This window comes from Bombina bombina, chromosome 2, assembly GCF_027579735.1.
Source record: "Bombina bombina isolate aBomBom1 chromosome 2, aBomBom1.pri, whole genome shotgun sequence".
NCBI lineage: Eukaryota > Metazoa > Chordata > Amphibia > Anura > Bombinatoridae > Bombina > Bombina bombina.
In genome coordinates, this window is record NC_069500.1 from 1,358,092,048 (window position 1) to 1,358,104,938 (window position 12,891).

Sequence of the window (12,891 nt, forward strand, 5' to 3'; positions counted from 1 at the left end):
TCTCAAGGTGCTGCTCATTTTATCAACCTTGGAAGGATGAAAGGCTGAGTGGACCTCGCCGGTGATCGAACCTGCAACCCTTGGGTTGCTACAGAGCTCAGCCACAGTGCCTTAGCATGCTGAGCTATCTGTCCGGCTGAGTTTGGTCTCCTCAGTAGCTGGGTCGACAAATACTTTTAAAGGTTCTTTAAAATTGGATTCTACTGAAAAAAAGACATCTTCTAGTCAGACAATGTCACAGCAGTGGCTTCCATCAATCAGTGTGGAAGTCACAGTTCCCTGGCAATGAGGGAAGTGTCTCAAATTCTGGCTTTTATGCAAAGATCAATTTTTGTTCAATTTCTGCGATTCATATTCCAGGGGTGAACAATTAGTCAGTGTGAAGGCGGCTGAATAGAAATTGCAATTCATTCCGCTGGTGGGAGTTGGTCTCTAAACACTACCTGTCTGTTGTTGTTTGGTGAACAATTGGAAAGCAGATTTTCTCAGTCGCTAATTGCTCAACCAGAATGGTCTCTTTCAGTCAGATTGTGTATCTATGGGTATTTTCAGAGAAATATCTAATGGCTTCTTGATTAAACAAGCTTCCCAGATACTTTGAGAGGTGCAGGGATCCTCAGACAGAGTTTGTGTATGCTCTAGTATCAAGAGTGATAGCCAGGATTAAACAGTTTCCTCTGTAATTCTGATTGCTCCAGCTTGGCCTTGCAGAACTTGGTTTGTGGATCTATTTCAGACGTCCAATTGTCCTTTGTGGCCTCTTCCTCTGCACCGTGATCTTTTGTCTCAAAGTAAATTTTTCATTAAGATCTTAAATCTCTAAGCTTAATGGCTTGGAGCATGAAAGCTTAGTTCTTAGACAAAGAGGTTTATCTGATTCAGTCATTCAGACCTTGATCCAGGCTTGTAAACCTGTGTCAGGGAAGATGTATCACAGGGTTGGGAAGGATTTTATTTCATGGTGTGTGGAGCATTGTTTTAGCTGACACTTTTAGAATTCTTCAAGATGGTTTGGATAAAGATTTATCTGCCAGATTTCAGTCTTATTTCAAAAGACGATTGCTATCGTTAGTCAGCATTAAGCCAGTGATTAAACCAATTTCTCTTCATTGGAATCTTAAATTGGTTCTAAGAGTTTTGCAGATTTCTCCTTTTAAACCTATTCATAGTTTGGATATTCAGCTTTTGTCCTGGAAAGTTTTGTTTCTTTTGGCCATTTCTTCTGAGTTTACGAATTGTCTGTTCTTTGCTGCGAGCCTGCTTTTTTTTTTGAGAAGTTTGATTTTTGCCTAAAGTGGTTTCTTCTGACAAAATTAGTTGTGATACTATTATTCCTTGTTTTTGTCCAAATCCACAGAATTATAAGAGGATCTTCTCCACAAATTGGATGTTGTCAGAGCTTTGAAAGTTTTATTTGCAGGCTACTAAGGATTTTAGGCAATTATTTACTTAATACATTTTTCCATATATTATTGTTCATTCTAGTAGGTCAGTGACTACTTCCTGAGCTTTTAAGAATAAGGCATCTGTTGATCAAATTTGCAAGACCGCGACTTGGTCATCCTTACATAGTAAATTCTACAATTTTAATGTTTTTGCTTCTTCTGAAGCGACCTTTGGTAGGAAAGCTGTTTCTAGTCAAAGGGATATGAAACTCAAAAATGTTCTTTTGTGATTCAAAGAGCATACTATTTTCAATTTACTTCTATTATCACATTTGTTTAGTTTCCATGTTATTCTTTGTATGCATCTGGAGCACTACATGGCAGGAAAGAGTGCTGACAAACAGTGCTCTTGCAAATGGATAACCTTGCAAAAATGCTGACATAAAGTGCTCCAGGAATAGATGGGCTCCTAAGCATATGTTCCTGCTTTTCTAAAAATTGTTATTAGAAGTAAATTGGAACATATAATAAAAAAAACATACATAGAACATTGTTTAAAATGGCATACTCATATCCCTTTAAGTACTGCAGTATATATATTTTTGCAGCATGAAAACAAAATAATTAATTGTTGATTGATCATTTTGTCCCACTCTCATTACTCGTGGACTCCACAGCTTGGGTATTTCTTTTCCAGGAGTAATGGCTTGTGGACTCTCACCACCTTTATGAAAGAAAAACAAAATCTATGCTTACCTGATCAATTCTTTTCTTTCCTGGCATGGAGAGTCCACAAATCCATTCTAATTAGTAGTGGGAATTCAACTCCTGGCTCCCAGGAGGAGGCAAAGAACACACCAACAAAGCTTTAAGTATCCCTCCCCTTCACATAATCCCCATTCATTCAGCCGAGAGAATACAGAATTAGAAGAGGAACACCAGGGGTATAGAGGTGCCTGAAGTTTAAGAAAAACAAATAATAAGCCGTTTTGAAATAGACAAGGGCGGGTCGTGGATTCCCCATGCCAGGAAAGAAAAGAATTTATCAGGTAAGCATAAAGTTTGCTTTCTTTCCAATAGCATGGAGAGTCCACAAATTCATTCTAATTACTAGTGGAAAACAATACCCAACCTAGAGGACACAGAATGGAAAGGGAGGGAGAAACAAGACAGGGCGGACCTAAACTGAGGGCACCCCTGCTTGAAGCACATTCCTCCCAAAGGAAGCTTCAGCTGAGACAAAAACATCAAATTTGTAGAATTTTGAAAAAGTATGTAATGAGGACCAAGTGGCGAATTGAATGAGCTGTAATCTTCTTAGGAAGCTGTTGTCCAGCTGTCTCCTAAGCCAACCTAATGACATTTCTCAACCAAAAAGAAAGAGTAGTTGACGTGGCCTTTTGGCCCTTTCATTTGCCAGCAAACACCACAAAAAGGGCAGAAGATTGAAAAAAATCCTTAGTAGCCTGGAGATAGAATTTTAGAGCACAAACTACATCCAGGTTGTGTAACAGATGTTGCTTTTGAGATGAAGGATTAGGACAAAATGAAGGAACAACAATTTCCTGATTAATATTGCGGTCTGAAACCACCTTATGAAGAAATCCCAATTTGGTACGTAAGACCGCCTTATCCGCATGGAAAATAAGATAAGGGGGTTAACACTGCAAAGCCAAAAGTTCTGAGACTCTACGAGCAGAAGAAATAGCCAACCAAAACAAAACTTTCCAAGACAACAAATTAATATCAACAGAATGCATAGGCTCAAATGGAGCCTGTTGCAAAACTTTAAGAACAAGATTAAGACTCCAAGGGGGAGCAACAGGTTTAGACCAAGGCCTGAACAAAAGTCTGAACGTCTGGTAAGTCGGCCAAACATTTATGCAATAAAACCTAAAGGGCAGAATTCTGACCCTTTAGAGAACTGACTGACAAGCCCTTCTCCAAACCCTCCTGGAAAAAAGACAAAATACATGTAACTCTCACCTTACGCCAAAGAAAACCCTGAGATTTGCACCAGTATAGGTATGTGCGCCAAACCTTATTATATATCTTGTGAGTTACCGGTTTATGAGCCTAGATCAAGGTGTCAATAACCTTTTCAGAAAAACATCATCTAGACAAGACTAGGCATTCAATCTCCATGCAGTCAGCTTCAGAAAATCTAGATTTGGATGAAGAAAATGACCCTGCAGTAGAAGGTCCTTCCTCAGCGGTAATCTCCATGGAGGAGAGGACAACATCTTCACAAGGTCCGCAAATCAGATTCTGTGAGGCCAAGCTGGAGCAATTAGAAACACCGAAGCCAGCTCCTGTTTGATCCGGACTATCACTCGAGAAAGAAGGGCAAACGGAGGAAACAGGTAAATCAGACCAAAATCCCATGGACCCGCTAGAATGTCCACCAGAACTGCTTGCGGGTCTCTTGCTCTGGACCCATACTTAGGAAGCTTGGTATTTAGACGAGATACCATCAGGTTCAACTCCGGAACCCCCCACCTGAGGGTTACTATTGAGAATACTTCCAGATGAAGAGCCCCCTCCCCTGGGTGAAAAGTCTGCCTGCTCAGGTAAACTGCTTCCCAGTTGTCCACACCTGGGATGTGAATAGCCGAAATGTGGCAGTTGTGAGACTACGCCCACAGAAGAAAGCGAGAAACTTCCTTCATAGCTAAGGAACTCTTTGTTCCTCCCTGATGGTTGATATAAGCGACTGATGTGATGTTGTCCAATTGGAATCTGATAAACAAGACTGAGCTCAGTTGAGGCCATGCTATCAGGGCATTGAAGATTGCTTTCAGTTCTAAAATATTTATTGGGAGGACCCCAAACTGCTACCCAACCAGAAAGGCTGGCATCCGTAGTCACAATTTCCCAAGATGATCCTGACAAAGCCACCAGGAGAGAGAGTCTCTCGCCAGGTTGTCTAGGACTATCCTTTGAGAGAGTTCCGAGTGGTCTCCATTCCATTGTCTGAGCATGCATAACTGTAAAGGTCTCAGATGTAAGCGAGCAAAAGGAATAATGTCCATGGAGGCCACCATACTTCCAAACATTGTGCCACTGAGGGACAGACAAAGGACTGAAGAGAAAGGCAGGCTGAAATAAGTTTCGACTTTATTGCTTCTGTTAAGAAAATCTTTATCGAGATTGACAGACCCTGGTACTTGAAATCAGGGAACGCCTGTCCAGATTCACCATCCACCCATGAGAGCAGAGAGTGAACAACAGAGAATCGATATGGGATCTTACAAAAAGAAATGATGGTGCCTGAACCAAGATATTGTACAGGTAAGGTGCCACCGCAATTCCTTGAGACTTGGCCACTGCCAAAAGAGCCCCTAGAACCTTTGTAAAGATTCTGGAGGCTGTGGCTAGACCGAAAGGAAGGGCTACAAACTGAAAATATTTGTCCAGAAAAGCTAGAAAAGGTACTATCCTCCTAGTTGTTCTCTTGGCCAATGTGGATATTGCGCCATCCACCTTAGGAATAGTACACCAAAGCTCCAGAACGGAGTCCAAGACTGGAAACATCGTTTTAAAAACAGGAGATGGGGAAAAAAAGAATCCCCAGTTTCTCCTATTCCTGAGAAATAATATCTGCCATACGATCCAGGACAGGAAAACATAAATTATGACTTACCAGGTAATTTCCTATCCTTCGATACAGGGAGAGTCCACAGCTGCATTCATTACTTTTGAAAATACAGAACCTGGCCACCAGGAGGAGGCAAATACACCACAGCCAAAGGCTTAAATACCTCCTCCACTTCCCTCATCCCCCAGTCATTCTGCTGAGGGAACAAGGAACAGTAGGAGAAATATCAGGGAAAAAAAAAGGTGCCAGAAGAAAACAACTTAAACTTAGGTCCGCCCCCCAGAGAGCACGGGAGGGAGCTGTGGACTATCCCTTTATCGAAGGAAAGGAAATAATCTGGTAAGTCATAGTTTATGTTTTCCTTCTAAATACAGGGAGAGTCCACAGCTGCATTCATTACTTTTGGGAAAACAATACCCAAACTATAGAGGACACTGAATGCTAATAGGGGAGTAACAAGAGAGGTGGACCCAATCTGAGGGCACCACAGCCTAAGAAAAACCCAATCTCCCGCAAACTGCTTCAACAGAAGCAAAAGATCAAATAAATGTTAGGAGGACCAAGTAACCGTCCAACAATTATGACCAACAGAACCTGGCCACCAGGAGGAGGCAAAGACACACCAGCCAAAGGCTTAAATACCTCCTCCACTTCCCTCATCCCCCAGTCATTCTGCTGAGGGAACAAGGAACAGTAGGAGAAATATCAGGGTAAAAAAAGGTGCAAGAAGAAAACAACTTAAACTTAGGTCCGCCCCCCAGAGAGCACGGGCGGGAGCTGTGGACTCTCCCTTTATCGAAGGAAAGGAAATAATCTGGTAAGTCATAGTTTATGTTTTCCTTCTAAATACAGGGAGAGTCCACAGCCGCATTCATTACTTTTGGGAAAACAATACCCAAACTATAGAGGACACTGAATGCTAATGGGGGAGTAACAAGAGAGGTGGACCCAATCTGAGGGCACCACAGCCTAAGAAAAACCCAATCTCCTGCGAACTGCTTCAACAGAAGCAAAAGATCAAATAAATGTTAGGAGAACCAAGTAACAGTCCAACAATTATGACCAAAAGAGCCCACGCCATAAACCAGAGAGATCACTGGTCCCAAAACGAGCCCAAAAAACCTCTGAGGAGACTAGAGTCCCGCTGTCTACGAGACCAAATGAAGAACATTCCTCCCCGATACATGACAAGGAGGACAACCAAGACTCCCAATACCTACACTTCCGAATAGGAAGATAAATAGAAGTAAGCTAAGTACGCTAAAAAAGTCTGAAAGGACCTCGAGGCACGATCCCAGAAAAAAAAGAACAACAGAAGGAGAGGCTCCTTGGAGAACCCGAAGGAAAGATTCCATAGAGCGAAAACCCCAAGGAGAGCGAAGTACCAGACTGCAAGAGAGACTAGGACATGTATAAAATACTCCCCATCAGAACAGGTCAAAGAATAGAAAATTCAGAACCATCGCCTATATCGATACTGATGCACAAAACTTAACAGGAAAAACTAAGTTCCTGAAGAAGCAAAAAGTCTAGAACAGAACTGTCTGACCACAATCTGCATACTAGTGAAAGGAAATGAACAGCAAGAGTTCATTAACCACGGGAAACAGACCAGAAACTGAAATCTAGAATCTGTTTAGAAGCCCACATACCAGGGCAGAAGGCAATAGATGATACAACCCTTAACCCCTCAACTGATAGGTAGCCAGGCTAACCTTCAGGCTAGAGGAACTAGCCATCCCATCTATAACTGGCTAACAAACCCTTCTTCCGGTACTCCCTGAAAAGGGACAAAGGAGAACCTCAAGAAAGGATATAAAAACATGGGGATTAACACCACCCCACCAAGAAACAGGGTGGAGGAAGGTCGCCATACCCAAGATAACGAGGGAACAGCTACAAGCTGAGGAAAGGACTGACACACTTTAGAAATAGCCCTCTCATGGATCCAAAGGCAAAGATTCAGTCAAACTCCATAAGGAGGCACCCATAATGAAGACCAAACTACGAACAGAAGTTGCAGCATAAGAAAGGCAATCAGGTACCCTGATGCCTGCTCCTGACAGACTGAGTCAACCCAGAAGTGGTGACATAGTCAAGGAAGGAAAGGAAGAGAAACATCCCAAGCCCCAAAAGATCCATAGCTCATCCTAAGGATCCCTTAAGGTAAAAGACTGGGACAGGCATGGACGCTAAAAAGTCCATACCGGATTCCCAAAGGTTCAACTCCGAAAAACCTCTTCGAGAATCCAGAACAAGGTACACCCAGAAGGAGAGAACCTCAATCTCCTGCCAAACTCTCGGAGACAGAAAAAGGACCTGTTTCAGAAAGAACCCAACTGGATAACAACAGAAAATCAAGTCCCCAGAGTATCAACCTCTGCTTTGGAAGGCTAACTGACACCAGAAGCCCACAGCAAATCAGAAAGCAGGAGCTTTGCCTGGGTTCAAACCCACTGACTGAAGATTCCCAAAAATAGAAATGAATCCCGAAATACACTCTCCCACTGAATGGTAGAGATAAATCAAAAACGCCCCAGAAGATCAAGTAAGTATCCCAGCACAGGGAACGATCTATTGCATAACAGAGACCGGAGCGGACAATCCAGAAACAGGATGTTATCTGGAAGATACAGGAGCAAAACCACCAAACTGAAGAATCTAATCTAGGCTAAACATCACCCCCGCACAGTACCAACAGAGGCCTGAAGGAAAACTGCAGGGCAAGCCTATAGAACACTGAAACTCCAAAGGCTTAAAAAGGACTTCCTGTCTGAAAGACCAAACTGCATCCAAAAACCACCTTGGGGTCTACCCAGGAACTCCAATCCAAAACCAATGCCAAGGATGGAAAGGACAATGGAAATTCCTTAAACTGCCTCGCAGGCGATGGAGAAAACCCAAACTGCCAAAAGTAGGAGCAACCAGAACCCGGGGAACGGGAAACTGAATAAACAGGCCCCTAGATCCCAAGAAAACTAGGATCAGAACTGGGTTACTAAAACAATACAGCCCTGCAAATCCAGATAAAGGGACAGAGAACCTCATAACAACCCTGAAGAGGAAGAAAAATAAACTCTGCATAGAGTATAAAAAAGAACGAGAAAACCCCTATGGAGCACCATAGCAGGGGAAAAATATAACCCCCGTGAGAAGAAACCCGGAAAAGACTCTGCCACAGCAGAATTTAAACTCCAAAACACAGCTTTGCTAAGCAGGGTATTAACTCGTAAGCCCTTCTCCAATATCGGACGCCCCCAACCAAGATGATTTAACTAGGACCAGCCTAACATCTAGGGCTTTCTCTGGACCAAAGGAACAAGGAAATAACCTCTTAAGAAGAAGAAGAAGAGGAGAGGTAACTAGTTCCCAAACAGGTCCAGCCTGTTATATAAGATACAACCTATCTTGTTATAAACCTCAAAAGAACAGAGATAACTATTACCCAACCAGGACCAGCCCGATATGTAGAATATAACATATCTGTTCAAGGGTCTCAAACGGAAAATTCTAACATTCTAGCAGAGCCAGAAAAATGAGAATAACAAACAGAAAAACATATGAGCTCCAACGCTTAAACATAGTTTCGGACATATCGGGGGGAACATCACCCCAACCAGAAAACATCCTTTGTATTTGTCTTTCTTTTTTTCTGTTTTCTGTTTTTTTAATATATCTTCCACTGGAATAGACATCAATCGCAACCATGAAGATCGCTAGTACCAGAAAAACCCAGAGTAACAAACTCGAGCTCTAAAAATATAAGAAAATAAAAACTTATCCTAACCAGATTAGAAAAGAAATTAGGCAACACAAGTGATAGCCAAAGGGAAAGTGAAACTGACAGGTCCAGCCCATCATGCGACACTCCTCAATCATTTTGAACTGGGAATCTGATACAACAAAACAAAGAAAGAACAAACTGAAACGATAAGGAATAAGATCCCCATCTCTCCAGTCGTCTAAACAAACTCGCTATCTGATTCAGAAGACTGAGATTCTGCTGACGGATCAGCCAACGTCGCCATAACTTCTCTCAGATGTACATGCAGGCGAGCCATTCTAAATCTAAAAGCAAAGTTCACCTCTGTCGGAGTATCTGGAAACTCCGAATCTGGAGGTAGCACCTCTGAAGCCTCAGAGGACACCGTTTCCCCAGAAGACTGATCGGATCCCATTGTCCTCTTACATGTCAGACCTTGGGTAGGACCACACGGATTAAGTCTTCTCTTGCACGTGGCAGGAAGATGTAAATGCCCTAAAGCCAGAGATATGGCCATGCGAAATTGCGCAGTAACCTCTGGTGGAAAGAGACCTCCTTCAGGAGAAGGGGTAAAAGTATTTGTGACAACTGCCGGTGTAGGAACCGAAGATTCTAGGGAAAAAAAACTCATGGGATGCAGAATCCTCAGAGGCTCATTGTTCTCTAACCTCTCAACATTAGAAGAGGAGAACACCCTATGGTGGCATATGGAACATAATTGAGTGGGCTGAGTTACCCAGGCCTCCTCACAATATACATAGGTATCAAAATCTGACTCAGAGGAACCCCCCTCTAACATATCAGAATCCTCCATAACACGACTAAGTAGCTTATGGTCAAAACAACTGGCACCATGCACCCCTAATGGCTGGGGTACTCACCACCTCCTATGACCCAGAAAGGTAGAGAAACAGATCCTCTCTGCAGATGCTCGGTCAGGAATATGGAAATGGAAAAACAAAAAATGTGACCGCACCCAGTCCCATGGTGCAAGGTGCAAGATCACTCCCGCTAAGGCAAAGCACGCCAGTGTAATAAAACATTATTATATTAACCCTTGATTCCATAAAGATAAAGGAGTCCCACTGAGACCCTGTCTTCTTAATTTACGTTAACATGCAAGTAAAAATTGAAACGATCTTACCGGAATCTATGCCGTGGAACAGCAACACGGTCTTTCAAGTTTGACAGATGGTAGCAGTGCTTCTGACATGGACTTGAGTACAGAAAGCAGGCAGAGAAACTCGTCAACACTGATTGCTTATGGAGCTGTTAATATGAGTCGGGATGGTTTCGGAGAAAGACTCTTCCTGCATCTCCGGACTCTAACCTTTATCAATGCTCTCACCGAGAGGCTGACAAGACTACTAAAAACTCTATTCCCATCTCGAAGAGTACTACTCCTCCATAAGGAACTACTCCGTAATTCTTCCGACACTTCTCTGCCAACCTCCTGTGATGAAAGGCAAAGAATGACTGGGGGATTAGAAAAGTAGGGGAGGTATTTAAAGGGATACTGAACCTAAAATGTTTCTTTTATGATTCAGATAGAGCATGCAATTTTAAGCAACTTTATCATTTACTCCTATTATCAATTTTTCTTCATCTCTTGCTATCTTTATTTGAAAAAGAAAGTTCAGAAACCTGGACAGCACTTGTTTATTGGTGGATGAATTTATCCACCAATCAGCAAGAACAACCCAGGTTGTTCACCAAAAATGGGCCGGCATCTAAACTTACATTCTTACTTTTCAAATAAAGATACCAAGAGAATGAAGAACACTTGCTAATAGGAGTAAATTAGAAAGGTACTTAAAATTGCATGCTCTATCTGAATCACAAAAGAAAACATTTGGGTTCAGTGTCCCTTTAAGCCTTTGGCTGGGGTGTCTTTGCCTCCTCCTGGTTGCCAGGTTCTGTATTTAGAAGGAAACACTTCCACAGACCTAAGTTTGACATCAAAAACCTTGTTCAGTTTGGTAACCTTAGGAGTCTCAGAAATTGTAGGTTCTGAGTCTTCCAGAGTAGCCAGGACCTCCTTAAGCAATAACCGGAGGTGCTCGAGCTTAAAGGGACAGTCTACACCAAAATATTTATTGTTTTAAAAGATAAATAATCCCTTTATTACACATTCCCTAGTTTTGCATAGCCAACACAGTTATATAAATACACTTTTTACCTGTGTGATTATCTTGTATCTAAGCCTCTGCAAACTGCCCCCTTATTTCAATTCTTTTGACAGACTTGCATTTAACCAATCAGTGCTGGCTCCTAGGAACTTCACGTGTGTGAGCACAGTGTTATCTATATGGAACACAGGAACTAACACCCTCTAGTGGTGAAAAACTGTCAAAATGCCCTGAGCTAAAAGGGCTTAGAAATTAGTATACGAACCTCCTAAATGTAGCTTTCAACTAAGAATACCAAGAGAACAAATCAAAATTGGTGATAGAAGTAAAAAATTGTTTAAAATTACATGCCCTATCTGAATAATGAAAATTTGTTTTAAACTAGACTGTCCCTTTAAACCTAAAACTAACCTCCTCTGAATCTACTGGATTAATTAAAGTAGAATCTGAATCAGAGATCTCGCCCTCAGAGGCTGCTGAAGAATGGTCATCCTCAGATAATTGGGATAAACTGACCAAAGGCTCCTTGGGGGTTGTCGTTATTCCTGACAGAAGAAATATTTTTAGACCTTCTTTTTCTCTTACCCAAAATAGGTAAGGCACTCAGATCTGCAGAAACTGCTGAGTTAAGATGTGCTGCAAAGTCTCCTGGTAAAAATACTCCCCCAGGTACAGACTGAGTGGAGCTGCAGGGCACTGCTTGTTTAACTGCTAGGGACGGGGGCTGAGGAGAAAGCTGAGGCATGTCTAGGACAACAAAATCATGAGAGGCAGAGGGCTCTGAAGGGTTAAGCTTTTTAGGGATGGCAGAATCTTTTTTTTGGATTGTAACATATTAGCTACTCACGTAGAGCAAAATTGCACAGGAGGAATCACTTGAGCCTATACACAGTATAAGCACTTGACAAAATTTACTGCTAAATTCTGGCTATCTTCCATAATGTCCTCTCTATGGGTAAACTCCATTTCCTTGCTAAAAGGATAAAGCAATATAAAAAATTGCTTACTATAAAAAAAAAGCAGATATGAAGTGAGATAGAGAAAAACAGTCAGCAATGGCAATGTATCAAAACCATATGACAGGTCTCACTCCGTTTAAGTCTCAAAAAAATTTAAGACTTAAAACATAATTTAAACTTACCTGATAAATTATTTTCTTTCCTGGCATGGAGAGTACACTAATCCATTCAATTACTAGTGGGATTTCAACTCCTGGCCACCAGGTGGAGGCAAAGAACACCCCAGCAAAGCTTCAAGTATCCTCCCACTACCCACAATCCCCAGTTATTCAGCCGAGGAATTATGGAAAGTGAAGAAGACACAAAGGGTATAGAGGTCCATGAGGTTTAAAAAAATGACAAAAAGGCCGTCTTAAAAATAAGGGCGAGTCGTGGACTCTCCATACCAGGAAAGAAAAGAATTTATCAGGTAAGTATAAATTATGTTTTCTTTCTAATGGCATGGAGAGTCCATGAATCCATTCAATTACTAGTGGGAACCAATACCAAAGCTAGAGTCCACAGAATGGAAAGGAGGGATACACAAGACAGGCACACCTAAACAGAAGGCACCACCGCTTGAAGAACTTTTCTCCCAAAAGAAACCTCAGCTGAGGAAAAAATATCAAATTTGTGAAATTTGGAAAATGTATGCAATGATGACCAAGTAGCCGCCTTGCATAGCCAATCGAATAACACTTTTCGACCAGAAGGAGAGAGTAGAAGAAGTGGCCTTCTGACCCCTCCGTTTACCTGAAAGGACAACAAAAAGAGCAGAAGATTGACGAAAATCATTTGTAGCCTGTAAATAGAACCTTAAAGCAAGCACAACATCCAGATTGTGCAAAAACCACTCCTTTATAGAGGAAGGATTAGGACAAAATGAAAGAACAACAATTTCTTGGTTAATATTGCGTTTCAAAACCACCTTAGGTAGAAATCCTAATTTAGTACGGAGAACCGCCTTATCCGCATGAAGAATAAGATAAGGAGAATCACACTGTAGAGCCGAAAGCTC